The sequence below is a fragment of the Anomaloglossus baeobatrachus genome, unplaced genomic scaffold (assembly GCF_048569485.1).
Source record: "Anomaloglossus baeobatrachus isolate aAnoBae1 unplaced genomic scaffold, aAnoBae1.hap1 Scaffold_2811, whole genome shotgun sequence".
NCBI classification, from domain to species: domain Eukaryota; kingdom Metazoa; phylum Chordata; class Amphibia; order Anura; family Aromobatidae; genus Anomaloglossus; species Anomaloglossus baeobatrachus.
The window spans coordinates 26,439-48,664 of NW_027442288.1; the positions used below are offsets into that span (position 1 = coordinate 26,439).

Genomic DNA, 22,226 nt, shown 5'->3' on the forward strand with positions numbered 1-22,226 from the left:
CGGAGGCTCAACGTCGGCAGCCCCACCAGGCGGCCGCAAAAAAGGGCCCGGCCGTGCACTTCCTGCTGCTGCAGCCGCAAGTGCCATCTTTGGAGCGTGCCCGCTGCCGCTCGCTACAAAGCTCCCCTCCCGGCTGAACCAAAGGCCAATTCCTGTCACTACACCAGCGGAGGAATCCACAGCCAGCGGGCCCAGGGGGAACTCGGCCGGTGTGTCCAAAGCAGCCAAGCAAAGATATCAGGACGCCAAATCAAGAGTTAAGGGTTTAAACGGAGAGAGGAAAACGAAAAAACAAAGACCAAGGAAGGAACCCCCCCCTCCCCTCCCCTCCTCTCTTTTAAAAAAGGCTCACAACAAATCCCAGATACCAAAAGCCAGCAGCAAAGCGAGCGGCTTCCCTTTGGCAGCTTCTAGATGGGGCCACAAGGGGGCACCAACAGGCTGTGCTTGCTTGAGAGTCCCTCGCAGCAGGCAGCAAAAGGAGACTCGCACACCTGTTGGCTCGTGGAGCCCCCCAAGCAGCAGCGTGTATCTGTCTATCTTTGACCAGAGCAAATCAGGGGAAAGCGCGAACGCAGTCCCCCACTACCACAAATTATGCAGTCGAGTTTCCCGCATTTGGGGAAATCGCAGGGGTCAGCACACCCGGAGTGCAATGGATGAGCCTCACCCTGGGAGAACCACCTTAGTGATCATGGTATCTCCCCTGCCAGGTAAGTATGAGTTGGGAGCGCGCCGGCTCGACGGGCGCCCCTCCGGCGCAGGCCCGCTACATCGCGGAGTCTCGGGCGGTGGGGTGAGGCGGGATCCGGGGCCAAAGCCAGGCGTTCCTTCGAGAGGGTGCCACCGAGGCCAGCAGCCTGGGAGCCGGCTACACCCCTTCCATCCCCCCCATGGCAGGCCAAGCTCAAGGCGAAGGCCGTCGTCCAAGATGCACAGCAAGCCAGAGTCATTTGCATAGCGGGGCGGCGGCTTCGGAGCCCAACGTGCGTTCGACGCCTGTAAACAGGCAGAAGGCTGCAGCTCCGGCTGCTCGCTCAGGGCGGCAGGAAGAGGCCCAGCGTCGGAGGCTCAACGTCGGCAGCCCCACCAGGCGGCCGCAAAAAAGGGCCCGGCCGTGCACTTCCTGCTGCTGCAGCCGCAAGTGCCATCTTTGGAGCGTGCCCGCTGCCGCTCGCTACAAAGCTCCCCTCCCGGCTGAACCAAAGGCCAATTCCTGTCACTACACCAGCGGAGGAATCCACAGCCAGCGGGCCCAGGGGGAACTCGGCCGGTGTGTCCAAAGCAGCCAAGCAAAGATATCAGGACGCCAAATCAAGAGTTAAGGGTTTAAACGGAGAGAGGAAAACGAAAAAACAAAGACCAAGGAAGGAACCCCCCCCTCCCCTCCCCTCCTCTCTTTTAAAAAAGGCTCACAACAAATCCCAGATACCAAAAGCCAGCAGCAAAGCGAGCGGCTTCCCTTTGGCAGCTTCTAGATGGGGCCACAAGGGGGCACCAACAGGCTGTGCTTGCTTGAGAGTCCCTCGCAGCAGGCAGCAAAAGGAGACTCGCACACCTGTTGGCTCGTGGAGCCCCCCAAGCAGCAGCGTGTATCTGTCTATCTTTGACCAGAGCAAATCAGGGGAAAGCGCGAACGCAGTCCCCCACTACCACAAATTATGCAGTCGAGTTTCCCGCATTTGGGGAAATCGCAGGGGTCAGCACACCCGGAGTGCAATGGATGAGCCTCACCCTGGGAGAACCACCTTAGTGATCATGGTATCTCCCCTGCCAGGTAAGTATGAGTTGGGAGCGCGCCGGCTCGACGGGCGCCCCTCCGGCGCAGGCCCGCTACATCGCGGAGTCTCGGGCGGTGGGGTGAGGCGGGATCCGGGGCCAAAGCCAGGCGTTCCTTCGAGAGGGTGCCACCGAGGCCAGCAGCCTGGGAGCCGGCTACACCCCTTCCATCCCCCCCATGGCAGGCCAAGCTCAAGGCGAAGGCCGTCGTCCAAGATGCACAGCAAGCCAGAGTCATTTGCATAGCGGGGCGGCGGCTTCGGAGCCCAACGTGCGTTCGACGCCTGTAAACAGGCAGAAGGCTGCAGCTCCGGCTGCTCGCTCAGGGCGGCAGGAAGAGGCCCGGCGTCGGAGGCTCAACGTCGGCAGCCCCACCAGGCGGCCGCAAAAAAGGGCCCGGCCGTGCACTTCCTGCTGCTGCAGCCGCAAGTGCCATCTTTGGAGCGTGCCCGCTGCCGCTCGCTACAAAGCTCCCCTCCCGGCTGAACCAAAGGCCAATTCCTGTCACTACACCAGCGGAGGAATCCACAGCCAGCGGGCCCAGGGGGAACTCGGCCGGTGTGTCCAAAGCAGCCAAGCAAAGATATCAGGACGCCAAATCAAGAGTTAAGGGTTTAAACGGAGAGAGGAAAACGAAAAAACAAAGACCAAGGAAGGAACCCCCCCCTCCCCTCCCCTCCTCTCCTCTCTTTTAAAAAAGGCTCACAACAAATCCCAGATACCAAAAGCCAGCAGCAAAGCGAGCGGCTTCCCTTTGGCAGCTTCTAGATGGGGCCACAAGGGGGCACCAACAGGCTGTGCTTGCTTGAGAGTCCCTCGCAGCAGGCAGCAAAAGGAGACTCGCACACCTGTTGGCTCGTGGAGCCCCCCAAGCAGCAGCGTGTATCTGTCTATCTTTGACCAGAGCAAATCAGGGGAAAGCGCGAACGCAGTCCCCCACTACCACAAATTATGCAGTCGAGTTTCCCGCATTTGGGGAAATCGCAGGGGTCAGCACACCCGGAGTGCAATGGATGAGCCTCACCCTGGGAGAACCACCTTAGTGATCATGGTATCTCCCCTGCCAGGTAAGTATGAGTTGGGAGCGCGCCGGCTCGACGGGCGCCCCTCCGGCGCAGGCCCGCTACATCGCGGAGTCTCGGGCGGTGGGGTGAGGCGGGATCCGGGGCCAAAGCCAGGCGTTCCTTCGAGAGGGTGCCACCGAGGCCAGCAGCCTGGGAGCCGGCTACACCCCTTCCATCCCCCCCATGGCAGGCCAAGCTCAAGGCGAAGGCCGTCGTCCAAGATGCACAGCAAGCCAGAGTCATTTGCATAGCGGGGCGGCGGCTTCGGAGCCCAACGTGCGTTCGACGCCTGTAAACAGGCAGAAGGCTGCAGCTCCGGCTGCTCGCTCAGGGCGGCAGGAAGAGGCCCGGCGTCGGAGGCTCAACGTCGGCAGCCCCACCAGGCGGCCGCAAAAAAGGGCCCGGCCGTGCACTTCCTGCTGCTGCAGCCGCAAGTGCCATCTTTGGAGCGTGCCCGCTGCCGCTCGCTACAAAGCTCCCCTCCCGGCTGAACCAAAGGCCAATTCCTGTCACTACACCAGCGGAGGAATCCACAGCCAGCGGGCCCAGGGGGAACTCGGCCGGTGTGTCCAAAGCAGCCAAGCAAAGATATCAGGACGCCAAATCAAGAGTTAAGGGTTTAAACGGAGAGAGGAAAACGAAAAAACAAAGACCAAGGAAGGAACCCCCCCCTCCCCTCCCCTCCTCTCTTTTAAAAAAGGCTCACAACAAATCCCAGATACCAAAAGCCAGCAGCAAAGCGAGCGGCTTCCCTTTGGCAGCTTCTAGATGGGGCCACAAGGGGGCACCAACAGGCTGTGCTTGCTTGAGAGTCCCTCGCAGCAGGCAGCAAAAGGAGACTCGCACACCTGTTGGCTCGTGGAGCCCCCCAAGCAGCAGCGTGTATCTGTCTATCTTTGACCAGAGCAAATCAGGGGAAAGCGCGAACGCAGTCCCCCACTACCACAAATTATGCAGTCGAGTTTCCCGCATTTGGGGAAATCGCAGGGGTCAGCACACCCGGAGTGCAATGGATGAGCCTCACCCTGGGAGAACCACCTTAGTGATCATGGTATCTCCCCTGCCAGGTAAGTATGAGTTGGGAGCGCGCCGGCTCGACGGGCGCCCCTCCGGCGCAGGCCCGCTACATCGCGGAGTCTCGGGCGGTGGGGTGAGGCGGGATCCGGGGCCAAAGCCAGGCGTTCCTTCGAGAGGGTGCCACCGAGGCCAGCAGCCTGGGAGCCGGCTACACCCCTTCCATCCCCCCCATGGCAGGCCAAGCTCAAGGCGAAGGCCGTCGTCCAAGATGCACAGCAAGCCAGAGTCATTTGCATAGCGGGGCGGCGGCTTCGGAGCCCAACGTGCGTTCGACGCCTGTAAACAGGCAGAAGGCTGCAGCTCCGGCTGCTCGCTCAGGGCGGCAGGAAGAGGCCCGGCGTCGGAGGCTCAACGTCGGCAGCCCCACCAGGCGGCCGCAAAAAAGGGCCCGGCCGTGCACTTCCTGCTGCTGCAGCCGCAAGTGCCATCTTTGGAGCGTGCCCGCTGCCGCTCGCTACAAAGCTCCCCTCCCGGCTGAACCAAAGGCCAATTCCTGTCACTACACCAGCGGAGGAATCCACAGCCAGCGGGCCCAGGGGGAACTCGGCCGGTGTGTCCAAAGCAGCCAAGCAAAGATATCAGGACGCCAAATCAAGAGTTAAGGGTTTAAACGGAGAGAGGAAAACGAAAAAACAAAGACCAAGGAAGGAACCCCTCCCTCCCCTCCCCTCCCCTCCTCTCCCCTCCTCTCTTTTAAAAAAGGCTCACAACAAATCCCAGATACCAAAAGCCAGCAGCAAAGCGAGCGGCTTCCCTTTGGCAGCTTCTAGATGGGGCCACAAGGGGGCACCAACAGGCTGTGCTTGCTTGAGAGTCCCTCGCAGCAGGCAGCAAAAGGAGACTCGCACACCTGTTGGCTCGTGGAGCCCCCCAAGCAGCAGCGTGTATCTGTCTATCTTTGACCAGAGCAAATCAGGGGAAAGCGCGAACGCAGTCCCCCACTACCACAAATTATGCAGTCGAGTTTCCCGCATTTGGGGAAATCGCAGGGGTCAGCACACCCGGAGTGCAATGGATGAGCCTCACCCTGGGAGAACCACCTTAGTGATCATGGTATCTCCCCTGCCAGGTAAGTATGAGTTGGGAGCGCGCCGGCTCGACGGGCGCCCCTCCGGCGCAGGCCCGCTACATCGCGGAGTCTCGGGCGGTGGGGTGAGGCGGGATCCGGGGCCAAAGCCAGGCGTTCCTTCGAGAGGGTGCCACCGAGGCCAGCAGCCTGGGAGCCGGCTACACCCCTTCCATCCCCCCCATGGCAGGCCAAGCTCAAGGCGAAGGCCGTCGTCCAAGATGCACAGCAAGCCAGAGTCATTTGCATAGCGGGGCGGCGGCTTCGGAGCCCAACGTGCGTTCGACGCCTGTAAACAGGCAGAAGGCTGCAGCTCCGGCTGCTCGCTCAGGGCGGCAGGAAGAGGCCCGGCGTCGGAGGCTCAACGTCGGCAGCCCCACCAGGCGGCCGCAAAAAAGGGCCCGGCCGTGCACTTCCTGCTGCTGCAGCCGCAAGTGCCATCTTTGGAGCGTGCCCGCTGCCGCTCGCTACAAAGCTCCCCTCCCGGCTGAACCAAAGGCCAATTCCTGTCACTACACCAGCGGAGGAATCCACAGCCAGCGGGCCCAGGGGGAACTCGGCCGGTGTGTCCAAAGCAGCCAAGCAAAGATATCAGGACGCCAAATCAAGAGTTAAGGGTTTAAACGGAGAGAGGAAAACGAAAAAACAAAGACCAAGGAAGGAACCCCCCCCTCCCCTCCCCTCCCCTCCTCTCTTTTAAAAAAGGCTCACAACAAATCCCAGATACCAAAAGCCAGCAGCAAAGCGAGCGGCTTCCCTTTGGCAGCTTCTAGATGGGGCCACAAGGGGGCACCAACAGGCTGTGCTTGCTTGAGAGTCCCTCGCAGCAGGCAGCAAAAGGAGACTCGCACACCTGTTGGCTCGTGGAGCCCCCCAAGCAGCAGCGTGTATCTGTCTATCTTTGACCAGAGCAAATCAGGGGAAAGCGCGAACGCAGTCCCCCACTACCACAAATTATGCAGTCGAGTTTCCCGCATTTGGGGAAATCGCAGGGGTCAGCACACCCGGAGTGCAATGGATGAGCCTCACCCTGGGAGAACCACCTTAGTGATCATGGTATCTCCCCTGCCAGGTAAGTATGAGTTGGGAGCGCGCCGGCTCGACGGGCGCCCCTCCGGCGCAGGCCCGCTACATCGCGGAGTCTCGGGCGGTGGGGTGAGGCGGGATCCGGGGCCAAAGCCAGGCGTTCCTTCGAGAGGGTGCCACCGAGGCCAGCAGCCTGGGAGCCGGCTACACCCCTTCCATCCCCCCCATGGCAGGCCAAGCTCAAGGCGAAGGCCGTCGTCCAAGATGCACAGCAAGCCAGAGTCATTTGCATAGCGGGGCGGCGGCTTCGGAGCCCAACGTGCGTTCGACGCCTGTAAACAGGCAGAAGGCTGCAGCTCCGGCTGCTCGCTCAGGGCGGCAGGAAGAGGCCCGGCGTCGGAGGCTCAACGTCGGCAGCCCCACCAGGCGGCCGCAAAAAAGGGCCCGGCCGTGCACTTCCTGCTGCTGCAGCCGCAAGTGCCATCTTTGGAGCGTGCCCGCTGCCGCTCGCTACAAAGCTCCCCTCCCGGCTGAACCAAAGGCCAATTCCTGTCACTACACCAGCGGAGGAATCCACAGCCAGCGGGCCCAGGGGGAACTCGGCCGGTGTGTCCAAAGCAGCCAAGCAAAGATATCAGGACGCCAAATCAAGAGTTAAGGGTTTAAACGGAGAGAGGAAAACGAAAAAACAAAGACCAAGGAAGGAACCCCCCCCTCCCCTCCCCTCCTCTCTTTTAAAAAAGGCTCACAACAAATCCCAGATACCAAAAGCCAGCAGCAAAGCGAGCGGCTTCCCTTTGGCAGCTTCTAGATGGGGCCACAAGGGGGCACCAACAGGCTGTGCTTGCTTGAGAGTCCCTCGCAGCAGGCAGCAAAAGGAGACTCGCACACCTGTTGGCTCGTGGAGCCCCCCAAGCAGCAGCGTGTATCTGTCTATCTTTGACCAGAGCAAATCAGGGGAAAGCGCGAACGCAGTCCCCCACTACCACAAATTATGCAGTCGAGTTTCCCGCATTTGGGGAAATCGCAGGGGTCAGCACACCCGGAGTGCAATGGATGAGCCTCACCCTGGGAGAACCACCTTAGTGATCATGGTATCTCCCCTGCCAGGTAAGTATGAGTTGGGAGCGCGCCGGCTCGACGGGCGCCCCTCCGGCGCAGGCCCGCTACATCGCGGAGTCTCGGGCGGTGGGGTGAGGCGGGATCCGGGGCCAAAGCCAGGCGTTCCTTCGAGAGGGTGCCACCGAGGCCAGCAGCCTGGGAGCCGGCTACACCCCTTCCATCCCCCCCATGGCAGGCCAAGCTCAAGGCGAAGGCCGTCGTCCAAGATGCACAGCAAGCCGGAGTCATTTGCATAGCGGGGCGGCGGCTTCGGAGCCCAACGTGCGTTCGACGCCTGTAAACAGGCAGAAGGCTGCAGCTCCGGCTGCTCGCTCAGGGCGGCAGGAAGAGGCCCGGCGTCGGAGGCTCAACGTCGGCAGCCCCACCAGGCGGCCGCAAAAAAGGGCCCGGCCGTGCACTTCCTGCTGCTGCAGCCGCAAGTGCCATCTTTGGAGCGTGCCCGCTGCCGCTCGCTACAAAGCTCCCCTCCCGGCTGAACCAAAGGCCAATTCCTGTCACTACACCAGCGGAGGAATCCACAGCCAGCGGGCCCAGGGGGAACTCGGCCGGTGTGTCCAAAGCAGCCAAGCAAAGATATCAGGACGCCAAATCAAGAGTTAAGGGTTTAAACGGAGAGAGGAAAACGAAAAAACAAAGACCAAGGAAGGAACCCCCCCCTCCCCTCCCCTCCCCTCCCCTCCTCTCTTTTAAAAAAGGCTCACAACAAATCCCAGATACCAAAAGCCAGCAGCAAAGCGAGCGGCTTCCCTTTGGCAGCTTCTAGATGGGGCCACAAGGGGGCACCAACAGGCTGTGCTTGCTTGAGAGTCCCTCGCAGCAGGCAGCAAAAGGAGACTCGCACACCTGTTGGCTCGTGGAGCCCCCCAAGCAGCAGCGTGTATCTGTCTATCTTTGACCAGAGCAAATCAGGGGAAAGCGCGAACGCAGTCCCCCACTACCACAAATTATGCAGTCGAGTTTCCCGCATTTGGGGAAATCGCAGGGGTCAGCACACCCGGAGTGCAATGGATGAGCCTCACCCTGGGAGAACCACCTTAGTGATCATGGTATCTCCCCTGCCAGGTAAGTATGAGTTGGGAGCGCGCCGGCTCGACGGGCGCCCCTCCGGCGCAGGCCCGCTACATCGCGGAGTCTCGGGCGGTGGGGTGAGGCGGGATCCGGGGCCAAAGCCAGGCGTTCCTTCGAGAGGGTGCCACCGAGGCCAGCAGCCTGGGAGCCGGCTACACCCCTTCCATCCCCCCCATGGCAGGCCAAGCTCAAGGCGAAGGCCGTCGTCCAAGATGCACAGCAAGCCAGAGTCATTTGCATAGCGGGGCGGCGGCTTCGGAGCCCAACGTGCGTTCGACGCCTGTAAACAGGCAGAAGGCTGCAGCTCCGGCTGCTCGCTCAGGGCGGCAGGAAGAGGCCCGGCGTCGGAGGCTCAACGTCGGCAGCCCCACCAGGCGGCCGCAAAAAAGGGCCCGGCCGTGCACTTCCTGCTGCTGCAGCCGCAAGTGCCATCTTTGGAGCGTGCCCGCTGCCGCTCGCTACAAAGCTCCCCTCCCGGCTGAACCAAAGGCCAATTCCTGTCACTACACCAGCGGAGGAATCCACAGCCAGCGGGCCCAGGGGGAACTCGGCCGGTGTGTCCAAAGCAGCCAAGCAAAGATATCAGGACGCCAAATCAAGAGTTAAGGGTTTAAACGGAGAGAGGAAAACGAAAAAACAAAGACCAAGGAAGGAACCCCCCCCTCCCCTCCTCTCTTTTAAAAAAGGCTCACAACAAATCCCAGATACCAAAAGCCAGCAGCAAAGCGAGCGGCTTCCCTTTGGCAGCTTCTAGATGGGGCCACAAGGGGGCACCAACAGGCTGTGCTTGCTTGAGAGTCCCTCGCAGCAGGCAGCAAAAGGAGACTCGCACACCTGTTGGCTCGTGGAGCCCCCCAAGCAGCAGCGTGTATCTGTCTATCTTTGACCAGAGCAAATCAGGGGAAAGCGCGAACGCAGTCCCCCACTACCACAAATTATGCAGTCGAGTTTCCCGCATTTGGGGAAATCGCAGGGGTCAGCACACCCGGAGTGCAATGGATGAGCCTCACCCTGGGAGAACCACCTTAGTGATCATGGTATCTCCCCTGCCAGGTAAGTATGAGTTGGGAGCGCGCCGGCTCGACGGGCGCCCCTCCGGCGCAGGCCCGCTACATCGCGGAGTCTCGGGCGGTGGGGTGAGGCGGGATCCGGGGCCAAAGCCAGGCGTTCCTTCGAGAGGGTGCCACCGAGGCCAGCAGCCTGGGAGCCGGCTACACCCCTTCCATCCCCCCCATGGCAGGCCAAGCTCAAGGCGAAGGCCGTCGTCCAAGATGCACAGCAAGCCAGAGTCATTTGCATAGCGGGGCGGCGGCTTCGGAGCCCAACGTGCGTTCGACGCCTGTAAACAGGCAGAAGGCTGCAGCTCCGGCTGCTCGCTCAGGGCGGCAGGAAGAGGCCCGGCGTCGGAGGCTCAACGTCGGCAGCCCCACCAGGCGGCCGCAAAAAAGGGCCCGGCCGTGCACTTCCTGCTGCTGCAGCCGCAAGTGCCATCTTTGGAGCGTGCCCGCTGCCGCTCGCTACAAAGCTCCCCTCCCGGCTGAACCAAAGGCCAATTCCTGTCACTACACCAGCGGAGGAATCCACAGCCAGCGGGCCCAGGGGGAACTCAGCCGGTGTGTCCAAAGCAGCCAAGCAAAGATATCAGGACGCCAAATCAAGAGTTAAGGGTTTAAACGGAGAGAGGAAAACGAAAAAACAAAGACCAAGGAAGGAACCCCCTCCTCTCTTTTAAAAAAGGCTCACAACAAATCCCAGATACCAAAAGCCAGCAGCAAAGCGAGCGGCTTCCCTTTGGCAGCTTCTAGATGGGGCCACAAGGGGGCACCAACAGGCTGTGCTTGCTTGAGAGTCCCTCACAGCAGGCAGCAAAAGGAGACTCGCACACCTGTTGGCTCGTGGAGCCCCCCAAGCAGCAGCGTGTATCTGTCTATCTTTGACCAGAGCAAATCAGGGGAAAGCGCGAACGCAGTCCCCCACTACCACAAATTATGCAGTCGAGTTTCCCGCATTTGGGGAAATCGCAGGGGTCAGCACACCCGGAGTGCAATGGATGAGCCTCACCCTGGGAGAACCACCTTAGTGATCATGGTATCTCCCCTGCCAGGTAAGTATGAGTTGGGAGTGCGCCGGCTCGACGGGCGCCCCTCCGGCGCAGGCCCGCTACATCGCGGAGTCTCGGGCGGTGGGGTGAGGCGGGATCCGGGGCCAAAGCCAGGCGTTCCTTCGAGAGGGTGCCACCGAGGCCAGCAGCCTGGGAGCCGGCTACACCCCTTCCATCCCCCCCATGGCAGGCCAAGCTCAAGGCGAAGGCCGTCGTCCAAGATGCACAGCAAGCCAGAGTCATTTGCATAGCGGGGCGGCGGCTTCGGAGCCCAACGTGCGTTCGACGCCTGTAAACAGGCAGAAGGCTGCAGCTCCGGCTGCTCGCTCAGGGCGGCAGGAAGAGGCCCGGCGTCGGAGGCTCAACGTCGGCAGCCCCACCAGGCGGCCGCAAAAAAGGGCCCGGCCGTGCACTTCCTGCTGCTGCAGCCGCAAGTGCCATCTTTGGAGCGTGCCCGCTGCCGCTCGCTACAAAGCTCCCCTCCCGGCTGAACCAAAGGCCAATTCCTGTCACTACACCAGCGGAGGAATCCACAGCCAGCGGGCCCAGGGGGAACTCGGCCGGTGTGTCCAAAGCAGCCAAGCAAAGATATCAGGACGCCAAATCAAGAGTTAAGGGTTTAAACGGAGAGAGGAAAACGAAAAAACAAAGACCAAGGAAGGAACCCCCCCCTCCCCTCCTCTCTTTTAAAAAAGGCTCACAACAAATCCCAGATACCAAAAGCCAGCAGCAAAGCGAGCGGCTTCCCTTTGGCAGCTTCTAGATGGGGCCACAAGGGGGCACCAACAGGCTGTGCTTGCTTGAGAGTCCCTCGCAGCAGGCAGCAAAAGGAGACTCGCACACCTGTTGGCTCGTGGAGCCCCCCAAGCAGCAGCGTGTATCTGTCTATCTTTGACCAGAGCAAATCAGGGGAAAGCGCGAACGCAGTCCCCCACTACCACAAATTATGCAGTTGAGTTTCCCGCATTTGGGGAAATCGCAGGGGTCAGCACACCCGGAGTGCAATGGATGAGCCTCACCCTGGGAGAACCACCTTAGTGATCATGGTATCTCCCCTGCCAGGTAAGTATGAGTTGGGAGCGCGCCGGCTCGACGGGCGCCCCTCCGGCGCAGGCCCGCTACATCGCGGAGTCTCGGGCGGTGGGGTGAGGCGGGATCCGGGGCCAAAGCCAGGCGTTCCTTCGAGAGGGTGCCACCGAGGCCAGCAGCCTGGGAGCCGGCTACACCCCTTCCATCCCCCCCATGGCAGGCCAAGCTCAAGGCGAAGGCCGTCGTCCAAGATGCACAGCAAGCCAGAGTCATTTGCATAGCGGGGCGGCGGCTTCGGAGCCCAACGTGCGTTCGACGCCTGTAAACAGGCAGAAGGCTGCAGCTCCGGCTGCTCGCTCAGGGCGGCAGGAAGAGGCCCGGCGTCGGAGGCTCAACGTCGGCAGCCCCACCAGGCGGCCGCAAAAAAGGGCCCGGCCGTGCACTTCCTGCTGCTGCAGCCGCAAGTGCCATCTTTGGAGCGTGCCCGCTGCCGCTCGCTACAAAGCTCCCCTCCCGGCTGAACCAAAGGCCAATTCCTGTCACTACACCAGCGGAGGAATCCACAGCCAGCGGGCCCAGGGGGAACTCGGCCGGTGTGTCCAAAGCAGCCAAGCAAAGATATCAGGACGCCAAATCAAGAGTTAAGGGTTTAAACGGAGAGAGGAAAACGAAAAAACAAAGACCAAGGAAGGAACCCCCCCCTCCCCTCCCCTCCCCTCCCCTCCTCTCTTTTAAAAAAGGCTCACAACAAATCCCAGATACCAAAAGCCAGCAGCAAAGCGAGCGGCTTCCCTTTGGCAGCTTCTAGATGGGGCCACAAGGGGGCACCAACAGGCTGTGCTTGCTTGAGAGTCCCTCGCAGCAGGCAGCAAAAGGAGACTCGCACACCTGTTGGCTCGTGGAGCCCCCCAAGCAGCAGCGTGTATCTGTCTATCTTTGACCAGAGCAAATCAGGGGAAAGCGCGAACGCAGTCCCCCACTACCACAAATTATGCAGTCGAGTTTCCCGCATTTGGGGAAATCGCAGGGGTCAGCACACCCGGAGTGCAATGGATGAGCCTCACCCTGGGAGAACCACCTTAGTGATCATGGTATCTCCCCTGCCAGGTAAGTATGAGTTGGGAGCGCGCCGGCTCGACGGGCGCCCCTCCGGCGCAGGCCCGCTACATCGCGGAGTCTCGGGCGGTGGGGTGAGGCGGGATCCGGGGCCAAAGCCAGGCGTTCCTTCGAGAGGGTGCCACCGAGGCCAGCAGCCTGGGAGCCGGCTACACCCCTTCCATCCCCCCCATGGCAGGCCAAGCTCAAGGCGAAGGCCGTCGTCCAAGATGCACAGCAAGCCAGAGTCATTTGCATAGCGGGGCGGCGGCTTCGGAGCCCAACGTGCGTTCGACGCCTGTAAACAGGCAGAAGGCTGCAGCTCCGGCTGCTCGCTCAGGGCGGCAGGAAGAGGCCCGGCGTCGGAGGCTCAACGTCGGCAGCCCCACCAGGCGGCCGCAAAAAAGGGCCCGGCCGTGCACTTCCTGCTGCTGCAGCCGCAAGTGCCATCTTTGGAGCGTGCCCGCTGCCGCTCGCTACAAAGCTCCCCTCCCGGCTGAACCAAAGGCCAATTCCTGTCACTACACCAGCGGAGGAATCCACAGCCAGCGGGCCCAGGGGGAACTCGGCCGGTGTGTCCAAAGCAGCCAAGCAAAGATATCAGGACGCCAAATCAAGAGTTAAGGGTTTAAACGGAGAGAGGAAAACGAAAAAACAAAGACCAAGGAAGGAACCCCCCCCTCCCCTCCTCTCTTTTAAAAAAGGCTCACAACAAATCCCAGATACCAAAAGCCAGCAGCAAAGCGAGCGGCTTCCCTTTGGCAGCTTCTAGATGGGGCCACAAGGGGGCACCAACAGGCTGTGCTTGCTTGAGAGTCCCTCGCAGCAGGCAGCAAAAGGAGACTCGCACACCTGTTGGCTCGTGGAGCCCCCCAAGCAGCAGCGTGTATCTGTCTATCTTTGACCAGAGCAAATCAGGGGAAAGCGCGAACGCAGTCCCCCACTACCACAAATTATGCAGTCGAGTTTCCCGCATTTGGGGAAATCGCAGGGGTCAGCACACCCGGAGTGCAATGGATGAGCCTCACCCTGGGAGAACCACCTTAGTGATCATGGTATCTCCCCTGCCAGGTAAGTATGAGTTGGGAGCGCGCCGGCTCGACGGGCGCCCCTCCGGCGCAGGCCCGCTACATCGCGGAGTCTCGGGCGGTGGGGTGAGGCGGGATCCGGGGCCAAAGCCAGGCGTTCCTTCGAGAGGGTGCCACCGAGGCCAGCAGCCTGGGAGCCGGCTACACCCCTTCCATCCCCCCCATGGCAGGCCAAGCTCAAGGCGAAGGCCGTCGTCCAAGATGCACAGCAAGCCAGAGTCATTTGCATAGCGGGGCGGCGGCTTCGGAGCCCAACGTGCGTTCGACGCCTGTAAACAGGCAGAAGGCTGCAGCTCCGGCTGCTCGCTCAGGGCGGCAGGAAGAGGCCCGGCGTCGGAGGCTCAACGTCGGCAGCCCCACCAGGCGGCCGCAAAAAAGGGCCCGGCCGTGCACTTCCTGCTGCTGCAGCCGCAAGTGCCATCTTTGGAGCGTGCCCGCTGCCGCTCGCTACAAAGCTCCCCTCCCGGCTGAACCAAAGGCCAATTCCTGTCACTACACCAGCGGAGGAATCCACAGCCAGCGGGCCCAGGGGGAACTCGGCCGGTGTGTCCAAAGCAGCCAAGCAAAGATATCAGGACGCCAAATCAAGAGTTAAGGGTTTAAACGGAGAGAGGAAAACGAAAAAACAAAGACCAAGGAAGGAACCCCCCCCTCCCCTCCCCTCCCCTCCTCTCTTTTAAAAAAGGCTCACAACAAATCCCAGATACCAAAAGCCAGCAGCAAAGCGAGCGGCTTCCCTTTGGCAGCTTCTAGATGGGGCCACAAGGGGGCACCAACAGGCTGTGCTTGCTTGAGAGTCCCTCGCAGCAGGCAGCAAAAGGAGACTCGCACACCTGTTGGCTCGTGGAGCCCCCCAAGCAGCAGCGTGTATCTGTCTATCTTTGACCAGAGCAAATCAGGGGAAAGCGCGAACGCAGTCCCCCACTACCACAAATTATGCAGTCGAGTTTCCCGCATTTGGGGAAATCGCAGGGGTCAGCACACCCGGAGTGCAATGGATGAGCCTCACCCTGGGAGAACCACCTTAGTGATCATGGTATCTCCCCTGCCAGGTAAGTATGAGTTGGGAGCGCGCCGGCTCGACGGGCGCCCCTCCGGCGCAGGCCCGCTACATCGCGGAGTCTCGGGCGGTGGGGTGAGGCGGGATCCGGGGCCAAAGCCAGGCGTTCCTTCGAGAGGGTGCCACCGAGGCCAGCAGCCTGGGAGCCGGCTACACCCCTTCCATCCCCCCCATGGCAGGCCAAGCTCAAGGCGAAGGCCGTCGTCCAAGATGCACAGCAAGCCAGAGTCATTTGCATAGCGGGGCGGCGGCTTCGGAGCCCAACGTGCGTTCGACGCCTGTAAACAGGCAGAAGGCTGCAGCTCCGGCTGCTCGCTCAGGGCGGCAGGAAGAGGCCCGGCGTCGGAGGCTCAACGTCGGCAGCCCCACCAGGCGGCCGCAAAAAAGGGCCCGGCCGTGCACTTCCTGCTGCTGCAGCCGCAAGTGCCATCTTTGGAGCGTGCCCGCTGCCGCTCGCTACAAAGCTCCCCTCCCGGCTGAACCAAAGGCCAATTCCTGTCACTACACCAGCGGAGGAATCCACAGCCAGCGGGCCCAGGGGGAACTCGGCCGGTGTGTCCAAAGCAGCCAAGCAAAGATATCAGGACGCCAAATCAAGAGTTAAGGGTTTAAACGGAGAGAGGAAAACGAAAAAACAAAGACCAAGGAAGGAACCCCCCCCTCCCCTCCCCTCCCCTCCTCTCTTTTAAAAAAGGCTCACAACAAATCCCAGATACCAAAAGCCAGCAGCAAAGCGAGCGGCTTCCCTTTGGCAGCTTCTAGATGGGGCCACAAGGGGGCACCAACAGGCTGTGCTTGCTTGAGAGTCCCTCGCAGCAGGCAGCAAAAGGAGACTCGCACACCTGTTGGCTCGTGGAGCCCCCCAAGCAGCAGCGTGTATCTGTCTATCTTTGACCAGAGCAAATCAGGGGAAAGCGCGAACGCAGTCCCCCACTACCACAAATTATGCAGTCGAGTTTCCCGCATTTGGGGAAATCGCAGGGGTCAGCACACCCGGAGTGCAATGGATGAGCCTCACCCTGGGAGAACCACCTTAGTGATCATGGTATCTCCCCTGCCAGGTAAGTATGAGTTGTGAGCGCGCCGGCTCGACGGGCGCCCCTCCGGCGCAGGCCCGCTACATCGCGGAGTCTCGGGCGGTGGGGTGAGGCGGGATCCGGGGCCAAAGCCAGGCGTTCCTTCGAGAGGGTGCCACCGAGGCCAGCAGCCTGGGAGCCGGCTACACCCCTTCCATCCCCCCCATGGCAGGCCAAGCTCAAGGCGAAGGCCGTCGTCCAAGATGCACAGCAAGCCAGAGTCATTTGCATAGCGGGGCGGCGGCTTCGGAGCCCAACGTGCGTTCGACGCCTGTAAACAGGCAGAAGGCTGCAGCTCCGGCTGCTCGCTCAGGGCGGCAGGAAGAGGCCCGGCGTCGGAGGCTCAACGTCGGCAGCCCCACCAGGCGGCCGCAAAAAAGGGCCCGGCCGTGCACTTCCTGCTGCTGCAGCCGCAAGTGCCATCTTTGGAGCGTGCCCGCTGCCGCTCGCTACAAAGCTCCCCTCCCGGCTGAACCAAAGGCCAATTCCTGTCACTACACCAGCGGAGGAATCCACAGCCAGCGGGCCCAGGGGGAACTCGGCCGGTGTGTCCAAAGCAGCCAAGCAAAGATATCAGGACGCCAAATCAAGAGTTAAGGGTTTAAACGGAGAGAGGAAAACGAAAAAACAAAGACCAAGGAAGGAACCCCCCCCTCCCCTCCCCTCCCCTCCCCTCCTCTCTTTTAAAAAAGGCTCACAACAAATCCCAGATACCAAAAGCCAGCAGCAAAGCGAGCGGCTTCCCTTTGGCAGCTTCTAGATGGGGCCACAAGGGGGCACCAACAGGCTGTGCTTGCTTGAGAGTCCCTCGCAGCAGGCAGCAAAAGGAGACTCGCACACCTGTTGGCTCGTGGAGCCCCCCAAGCAGCAGCGTGTATCTGTCTATCTTTGACCAGAGCAAATCAGGGGAAAGCGCGAACGCAGTCCCCCACTACCACAAATTATGCAGTCGAGTTTCCCGCATTTGGGGAAATCGCAGGGGTCAGCACACCCGGAGTGCAATGGATGAGCCTCACCCTGGGAGAACCACCTTAGTGATCATGGTATCTCCCCTGCCAGGTAAGTATGAGTTGGGAGCGCGCCGGCTCGACGGGCGCCCCTCCGGCGCAGGCCCGCTACATCGCGGAGTCTCGGGCGGTGGGGTGAGGCGGGATCCGGGGCCAAAGCCAGGCGTTCCTTCAAGAGGGTGCCACCGAGGCCAGCAGCCTGGGAGCCGGCTACACCCCTTCCATCCCCCCCATGGCAGGCCAAGCTCAAGGCGAAGGCCGTCGTCCAAGATGCACAGCAAGCCAGAGTCATTTGCATAGCGGGGCGGCGGCTTCGGAGCCCAACGTGCGTTCGACGCCTGTAAACAGGCAGAAGGCTGCAGCTCCGGCTGCTCGCTCAGGGCGGCAGGAAGAGGCCCGGCGTCGGAGGCTCAACGTCGGCAGCCCCACCAGGCGGCCGCAAAAAAGGGCCCGGCCGTGCACTTCCTGCTGCTGCAGCCGCAAGTGCCATCTTTGGAGCGTGCCCGCTGCCGCTCGCTACAAAGCTCCCCTCCCGGCTGAACCAAAGGCCAATTCCTGTCACTACACCAGCGGAGGAATCCACAGCCAGCGGGCCCAGGGGGAACTCGGCCGGTGTGTCCAAAGCAGCCAAGCAAAGATATCAGGACGCCAAATCAAGAGTTAAGGGTTTAAACGGAGAGAGGAAAACGAAAAAACAAAGACCAAGGAAGGAACCCCCCCCTCCCCTCCCCTCCCCTCCCCTCCTCTCTTTTAAAAAAGGCTCACCACAAATCCCAGATACCAAAAGCCAGCAGCAAAGCGAGCGGCTTCCCTTTGGCAGCTTCTAGATGGGGCCACAAGGGGGCACCAACAGGCTGTGCTTGCTTGAGAGTCCCTCGCAGCAGGCAGCAAAAGGAGACTCGCACACCTGTTGGCTCGTGGAGCCCCCCAAGCAGCAGCGTGTATCTGTCTATCTTTGACCAGAGCAAATCAGGGGAAAGCGCGAACGCAGTCCCCCTCTACCACAAATTATACAGTCGAGTTTCCCGCATTTGGGGAAATCGCAGGGGTCAGCACACCCGGAGTGCAATGGATGAGCCTCACCCTGGGAGAACCACCTTAGTGATCATGGTATCTCCCCTGCCAGGTAAGTATGAGTTGGGAGCGCGCCGGCTCGACGGGCGCCCCTCCGGCGCAGGCCCGCTACATCGCGGAGTCTCGGGCGGTGGGGTGAGGCGGGATCCGGGGCCAAAGCCAGGCGTTCCTTCGAGAGGGTGCCACCGAGGCCAGCAGCCTGGGAGCCGGCTACACCCCTTCCATCCCCCCCATGGCAGGCCAAGCTCAAGGCGAAGGCCGTCGTCCAAGATGCACAGCAAGCCAGAGTCATTTGCATAGCGGGGCGGCGGCTTCGGAGCCCAACGTGCGTTCGACGCCTGTAAACAGGCAGAAGGCTGCAGCTCCGGCTGCTCGCTCAGGGCGGCAGGAAGAGGCCCGGCGTCGGAGGCTCAACGTCGGCAGCCCCACCAGGCGGCCGCAAAAAAGGGCCCGGCCGTGCACTTCCTGCTGCTGCAGCCGCAAGTGCCATCTTTGGAGCGTGCCCGCTGCCGCTCGCTACAAAGCTCCCCTCCCGGCTGAACCAAAGGCCAATTCCTGTCACTACACCAGCGGAGGAATCCACAGCCAGCGGGCCCAGGGGGAACTCGGCCGGTGTGTCCAAAGCAGCCAAGCAAAGATATCAGGATGCCAAATCAAGAGTTAAGGGTTTAAACGGAGAGAGGAAAACGAAAAAACAAAGACCAAGGAAGGAACCCCCCCCTCCCCTCCTCTCTTTTAAAAAAGGCTCACAACAAATCCCAGATACCAAAATCCAGCAGCAAAGCGAGCGGCTTCCCTTTGGCAGCTTCTAGATGGGGCCACAAGGGGGCACCAACAGGCTGTGCTTGCTTGAGAGTCCCTCGCAGCAGGCAGCAAAAGGAGACTCGCACACCTGTTGGCTCGTGGAGCCCCCCAAGCAGCAGCGTGTATCTGTCTATCTTTGACCAGAGCAAATCAGGGGAAAGCGCGAACGCAGTCCCCCACTACCACAAATTATGCAGTCGAGTTTCCCGCATTTGGGGAAATCGCAGGGGTCAGCACACCCGGAGTGCAATGGATGAGCCTCACCCTGGGAGAACCACCTCAGTGATCATGGTATCTCCCCTGCCAGGTAAGTATGAGTTGGGAGCGCGCCGGCTCGACGGGCGCCCCTCCGGCGCAGGCCCGCTACATCGCGGAGTCTCGGGCGGTGGGGTGAGGCGGGATCCGGGGCCAAAGCCAGGCGTTCCTTCGAGAGGGTGCCACCGAGGCCAGCAGCCTGGGAGCCGGCTACACCCCTTCCATCCCCCCCATGGCAGGCCAAGCTCAAGGCGAAGGCCGTCGTCCAAGATGCACAGCAAGCCAGAGTCATTTGCATAGCGGGGGCGGCGGCTTCGGAGCCCAACGTGCGTTCGACGCCTGTAAACAGGCAGAAGGCTGCAGCTCCGGCTGCTCGCTCAGGGCGGCAGGAAGAGGCCCGGCGTCGGAGGCTCAACGTCGGCAGCCCCACCAGGCGGCCGCAAAAAAGGGCCCGGCCGTGCACTTCCTGCTGCTGCAGCCGCAAGTGCCATCTTTGGAGCGTGCCCGCTGCCGCTCGCTACAAAGCTCCCCTCCCGGCTGAACCAAAGGCCAATTCCTGTCACTACACCAGCGGAGGAATCCACAGCCAGCGGGCCCAGGGGGAACTCGGCCGGTGTGTCCAAAGCAGCCAAGCAAAGATATCAGGACGCCAAATCAAGAGTTAAGGGTTTAAACGGAGAGAGGAAAACGAAAAAACAAAGACCAAGGAAGGAACCCCCCCCTCCCCTCCTCTCTTTTAAAAAAGGCTCACAACAAATCCCAGATACCAAAAGCCAGCAGCAAAGCGAGCGGCTTCCCTTTGGCAGCTTCTAGATGGGGCCACAAGGGGGCACCAACAGGCTGTGCTTGCTTGAGAGTCCCTCACAGCAGGCAGCAAAAGGAGACTCGCACACCTGTTGGCTCGTGGAGCCCCCCAAGCAGCAGCGTGTATCTGTCTATCTTTGACCAGAGCAAATCAGGGGAAAGCGCGAACGCAGTCCCCCACTACCACAAATTATGCAGTCGAGTTTCCCGCATTTGGGGAAATCGCAGGGGTCAGCACACCCGGAGTGCAATGGATGAGCCTCACCCTGGGAGAACCACCTTAGTGATCATGGTATCTCCCCTGCCAGGTAAGTATGAGTTGGGAGCGCGCCGGCTCGACGGGCGCCCCTCCGGCGCAGGCCCGCTACATCGCGGAGTCTCGGGCGGTGGGGTGAGGCGGGATCCGGGGCCAAAGCCAGGCGTTCCTTCGAGAGGGTGCCACCGAGGCCAGCAGCCTGGGAGCCGGCTACACCCCTTCCATCCCCCCCATGGCAGGCCAAGCTCAAGGCGAAGGCCGTCGTCCAAGATGCACAGCAAGCCAGAGTCATTTGCATAGCGGGGCGGCGGCTTCGGAGCCCAACGTGCGTTCGACGCCTGTAAACAGGCAGAAGGCTGCAGCTCCGGCTGCTCGCTCAGGGCGGCAGGAAGAGGCCCGGCGTCGGAGGCTCAACGTCGGCAGCCCCACCAGGCGGCCGCAAAAAAGGGCCCGGCCGTGCACTTCCTGCTGCTGCAGCCGCAAGTGCCATCTTTGGAGCGTGCCCGCTGCCGCTCGCTACAAAGCTCCCCTCCCGGCTGAACCAAAGGCCAATTCCTGTCACTACACCAGCGGAGGAATCCACAGCCAGCGGGCCCAGGGGGAACTCGGCCGGTGTGTCCAAAGCAGCCAAGCAAAGATATCAGGACGCCAAATCAAGAGTTAAGGGTTTAAACGGAGAGAGGAAAACGAAAAAACAAAGACCAAGGAAGGAACCCCCCCCTCCCCTCCTCTCTTTTAAAAAAGGCTCACAACAAATCCCAGATACCAAAAGCCAGCAGCAAAGCGAGCGGCTTCCCTTTGGCAGCTTCTAGATGGGGCCACAAGGGGGCACCAACAGGCTGTGCTTGCTTGAGAGTCCCTCGCAGCAGGCAGCAAAAGGAGACTCGCACACCTGTTGGCTCGTGGAGCCCCCCAAGCAGCAGCGTGTATCTGTCTATCTTTGACCAGAGCAAATCAGGGGAAAGCGCGAACGCAGTCCCCCACTACCACAAATTATGCAGTCGAGTTTCCCGCATTTGGGGAAATCGCAGGGGTCAGCACACCCGGAGTGCAATGGATGAGCCTCACCCTGGGAGAACCACCTTAGTGATCATGGTATCTCCCCTGCCAGGTAAGTATGAGTTGGGAGCGCGCCGGCTCGACGGGCGCCCCTCCGGCGCAGGCCCGCTACATCGCGGAGTCTCGGGCGGTGGGGTGAGGCGGGATCCGGGGCCAAAGCCAGGCGTTCCTTCGAGAGGGTGCCACCGAGGCCAGCAGCCTGGGAGCCGGCTACACCCCTTCCATCCCCCCCATGGCAGGCCAAGCTCAAGGCGAAGGCCGTCGTCCAAGATGCACAGCAAGCCAGAGTCATTTGCATAGCGGGGCGGCGGCTTCGGAGCCCAACGTGCGTTCGACGCCTGTAAACAGGCAGAAGGCTGCAGCTCCGGCTGCTCGCTCAGGGCGGCAGGAAGAGGCCCGGCGTCGGAGGCTCAACGTCGGCAGCCCCACCAGGCGGCCGCAAAAAAGGGCCCGGCCGTGCACTTCCTGCTGCTGCAGCCGCAAGTGCCATCTTTGGAGCGTGCCCGCTGCCGCTCGCTACAAAGCTCCCCTCCCGGCTGAACCAAAGGCCAATTCCTGTCACTACACCAGCGGAGGAATCCACAGCCAGCGGGCCCAGGGGGAACTCGGCCGGTGTGTCCAAAGCAGCCAAGCAAAGATATCAGGACGCCAAATCAAGAGTTAAGGGTTTAAACGGAGAGAGGAAAACGAAAAAACAAAGACCAAGGAAGGAACCCCCCCCTCCCCTCCCCTCCCCTCCTCTCCCCTCCTCTCCCCTCCTCTCCCCTCCTCTCTTTTAAAAAAGGCTCACAACAAATCCCAGATACCAAAAGCCAGCAGCAAAGCGAGCGGCTTCCCTTTGGCAGCTTCTAGATGGGGCCACAAGGGGGCACCAACAGGCTGTGCTTGCTTGAGAGTCCCTCGCAGCAGGCAGCAAAAGGAGACTCGCACACCTGTTGGCTCGTGGAGCCCCCCAAGCAGCAGCGTGTATCTGTCTATCTTTGACCAGAGCAAATCAGGGGAAAGCGCGAACGCAGTCCCCCACTACCACAAATTATGCAGTCGAGTTTCCCGCATTTGGGGAAATCGCAGGGGTCAGCACACCCGGAGTGCAATGGATGAGCCTCACCCTGGGAGAACCACCTTAGTGATCATGGTATCTCCCCTGCCAGGTAAGTATGAGTTGGGAGCGCGCCGGCTCGACGGGCGCCCCTCCGGCGCAGGCCCGCTACATCGCGGAGTCTCGGGCGGTGGGGTGAGGCGGGATCCGGGGCCAAAGCCAGGCGTTCCTTCGAGAGGGTGCCACCGAGGCCAGCAGCCTGGGAGCCGGCTACACC

At 61.3% G+C, this 22,226-nt stretch overlaps 21 non-coding genes across 21 annotated transcripts; all 21 read right to left on the reverse strand.

The window, feature by feature from the left end:
* Positions 1-557: 557 nt before the first annotated feature.
* LOC142266109 (U1 spliceosomal RNA) lies at positions 558-721 on the reverse strand. Its single transcript, XR_012732253.1, has one exon. It is a non-coding gene; the product is annotated as a U1 spliceosomal RNA (small nuclear RNA).
* A 900-nt stretch (positions 722-1,621) lies between these two features.
* LOC142266110 (U1 spliceosomal RNA) lies at positions 1,622-1,785 on the reverse strand. The gene has a single exon (XR_012732254.1). It is a non-coding gene; the product is annotated as a U1 spliceosomal RNA (small nuclear RNA).
* Positions 1,786-2,690: 905 nt separating this feature from the next.
* LOC142266112 (U1 spliceosomal RNA) lies at positions 2,691-2,854 on the reverse strand. Its single transcript, XR_012732256.1, has one exon. It is a non-coding gene; the product is annotated as a U1 spliceosomal RNA (small nuclear RNA).
* Positions 2,855-3,754: 900 nt separating this feature from the next.
* On the reverse strand, positions 3,755-3,918 carry LOC142266113 (U1 spliceosomal RNA). Its single transcript, XR_012732257.1, has one exon. It is a non-coding gene; the product is annotated as a U1 spliceosomal RNA (small nuclear RNA).
* Positions 3,919-4,833: 915 nt separating this feature from the next.
* Positions 4,834-4,997, reverse strand: LOC142266114 (U1 spliceosomal RNA). Its single transcript, XR_012732258.1, has one exon. It is a non-coding gene; the product is annotated as a U1 spliceosomal RNA (small nuclear RNA).
* Positions 4,998-5,902: 905 nt separating this feature from the next.
* Positions 5,903-6,066, reverse strand: LOC142266115 (U1 spliceosomal RNA). The gene has a single exon (XR_012732259.1). It is a non-coding gene; the product is annotated as a U1 spliceosomal RNA (small nuclear RNA).
* A 900-nt stretch (positions 6,067-6,966) lies between these two features.
* Positions 6,967-7,130, reverse strand: LOC142266117 (U1 spliceosomal RNA). The gene has a single exon (XR_012732260.1). It is a non-coding gene; the product is annotated as a U1 spliceosomal RNA (small nuclear RNA).
* Positions 7,131-8,040: 910 nt separating this feature from the next.
* On the reverse strand, positions 8,041-8,204 carry LOC142266118 (U1 spliceosomal RNA). The gene has a single exon (XR_012732261.1). It is a non-coding gene; the product is annotated as a U1 spliceosomal RNA (small nuclear RNA).
* An 895-nt stretch (positions 8,205-9,099) lies between these two features.
* Positions 9,100-9,263, reverse strand: LOC142266119 (U1 spliceosomal RNA). Its single transcript, XR_012732262.1, has one exon. It is a non-coding gene; the product is annotated as a U1 spliceosomal RNA (small nuclear RNA).
* Positions 9,264-10,150: 887 nt separating this feature from the next.
* Positions 10,151-10,314, reverse strand: LOC142266120 (U1 spliceosomal RNA). Its single transcript, XR_012732263.1, has one exon. It is a non-coding gene; the product is annotated as a U1 spliceosomal RNA (small nuclear RNA).
* An 895-nt stretch (positions 10,315-11,209) lies between these two features.
* Positions 11,210-11,373, reverse strand: LOC142266089 (U1 spliceosomal RNA). The gene has a single exon (XR_012732237.1). It is a non-coding gene; the product is annotated as a U1 spliceosomal RNA (small nuclear RNA).
* A 910-nt stretch (positions 11,374-12,283) lies between these two features.
* Positions 12,284-12,447, reverse strand: LOC142266121 (U1 spliceosomal RNA). The gene has a single exon (XR_012732264.1). It is a non-coding gene; the product is annotated as a U1 spliceosomal RNA (small nuclear RNA).
* An 895-nt stretch (positions 12,448-13,342) lies between these two features.
* LOC142266122 (U1 spliceosomal RNA) lies at positions 13,343-13,506 on the reverse strand. The gene has a single exon (XR_012732265.1). It is a non-coding gene; the product is annotated as a U1 spliceosomal RNA (small nuclear RNA).
* A 905-nt stretch (positions 13,507-14,411) lies between these two features.
* LOC142266124 (U1 spliceosomal RNA) lies at positions 14,412-14,575 on the reverse strand. Its single transcript, XR_012732267.1, has one exon. It is a non-coding gene; the product is annotated as a U1 spliceosomal RNA (small nuclear RNA).
* Positions 14,576-15,480: 905 nt separating this feature from the next.
* Positions 15,481-15,644, reverse strand: LOC142266125 (U1 spliceosomal RNA). The gene has a single exon (XR_012732268.1). It is a non-coding gene; the product is annotated as a U1 spliceosomal RNA (small nuclear RNA).
* A 910-nt stretch (positions 15,645-16,554) lies between these two features.
* Positions 16,555-16,718, reverse strand: LOC142266126 (U1 spliceosomal RNA). Its single transcript, XR_012732269.1, has one exon. It is a non-coding gene; the product is annotated as a U1 spliceosomal RNA (small nuclear RNA).
* Positions 16,719-17,628: 910 nt separating this feature from the next.
* On the reverse strand, positions 17,629-17,792 carry LOC142266077 (U1 spliceosomal RNA). Its single transcript, XR_012732226.1, has one exon. It is a non-coding gene; the product is annotated as a U1 spliceosomal RNA (small nuclear RNA).
* Positions 17,793-18,687: 895 nt separating this feature from the next.
* Positions 18,688-18,851, reverse strand: LOC142266086 (U1 spliceosomal RNA). The gene has a single exon (XR_012732234.1). It is a non-coding gene; the product is annotated as a U1 spliceosomal RNA (small nuclear RNA).
* Positions 18,852-19,747: 896 nt separating this feature from the next.
* Positions 19,748-19,911, reverse strand: LOC142266128 (U1 spliceosomal RNA). Its single transcript, XR_012732270.1, has one exon. It is a non-coding gene; the product is annotated as a U1 spliceosomal RNA (small nuclear RNA).
* An 895-nt stretch (positions 19,912-20,806) lies between these two features.
* Positions 20,807-20,970, reverse strand: LOC142266129 (U1 spliceosomal RNA). Its single transcript, XR_012732271.1, has one exon. It is a non-coding gene; the product is annotated as a U1 spliceosomal RNA (small nuclear RNA).
* Positions 20,971-21,905: 935 nt separating this feature from the next.
* Positions 21,906-22,069, reverse strand: LOC142266130 (U1 spliceosomal RNA). Its single transcript, XR_012732272.1, has one exon. It is a non-coding gene; the product is annotated as a U1 spliceosomal RNA (small nuclear RNA).
* Between the last annotated feature and the right edge of the window lie 157 nt (positions 22,070-22,226).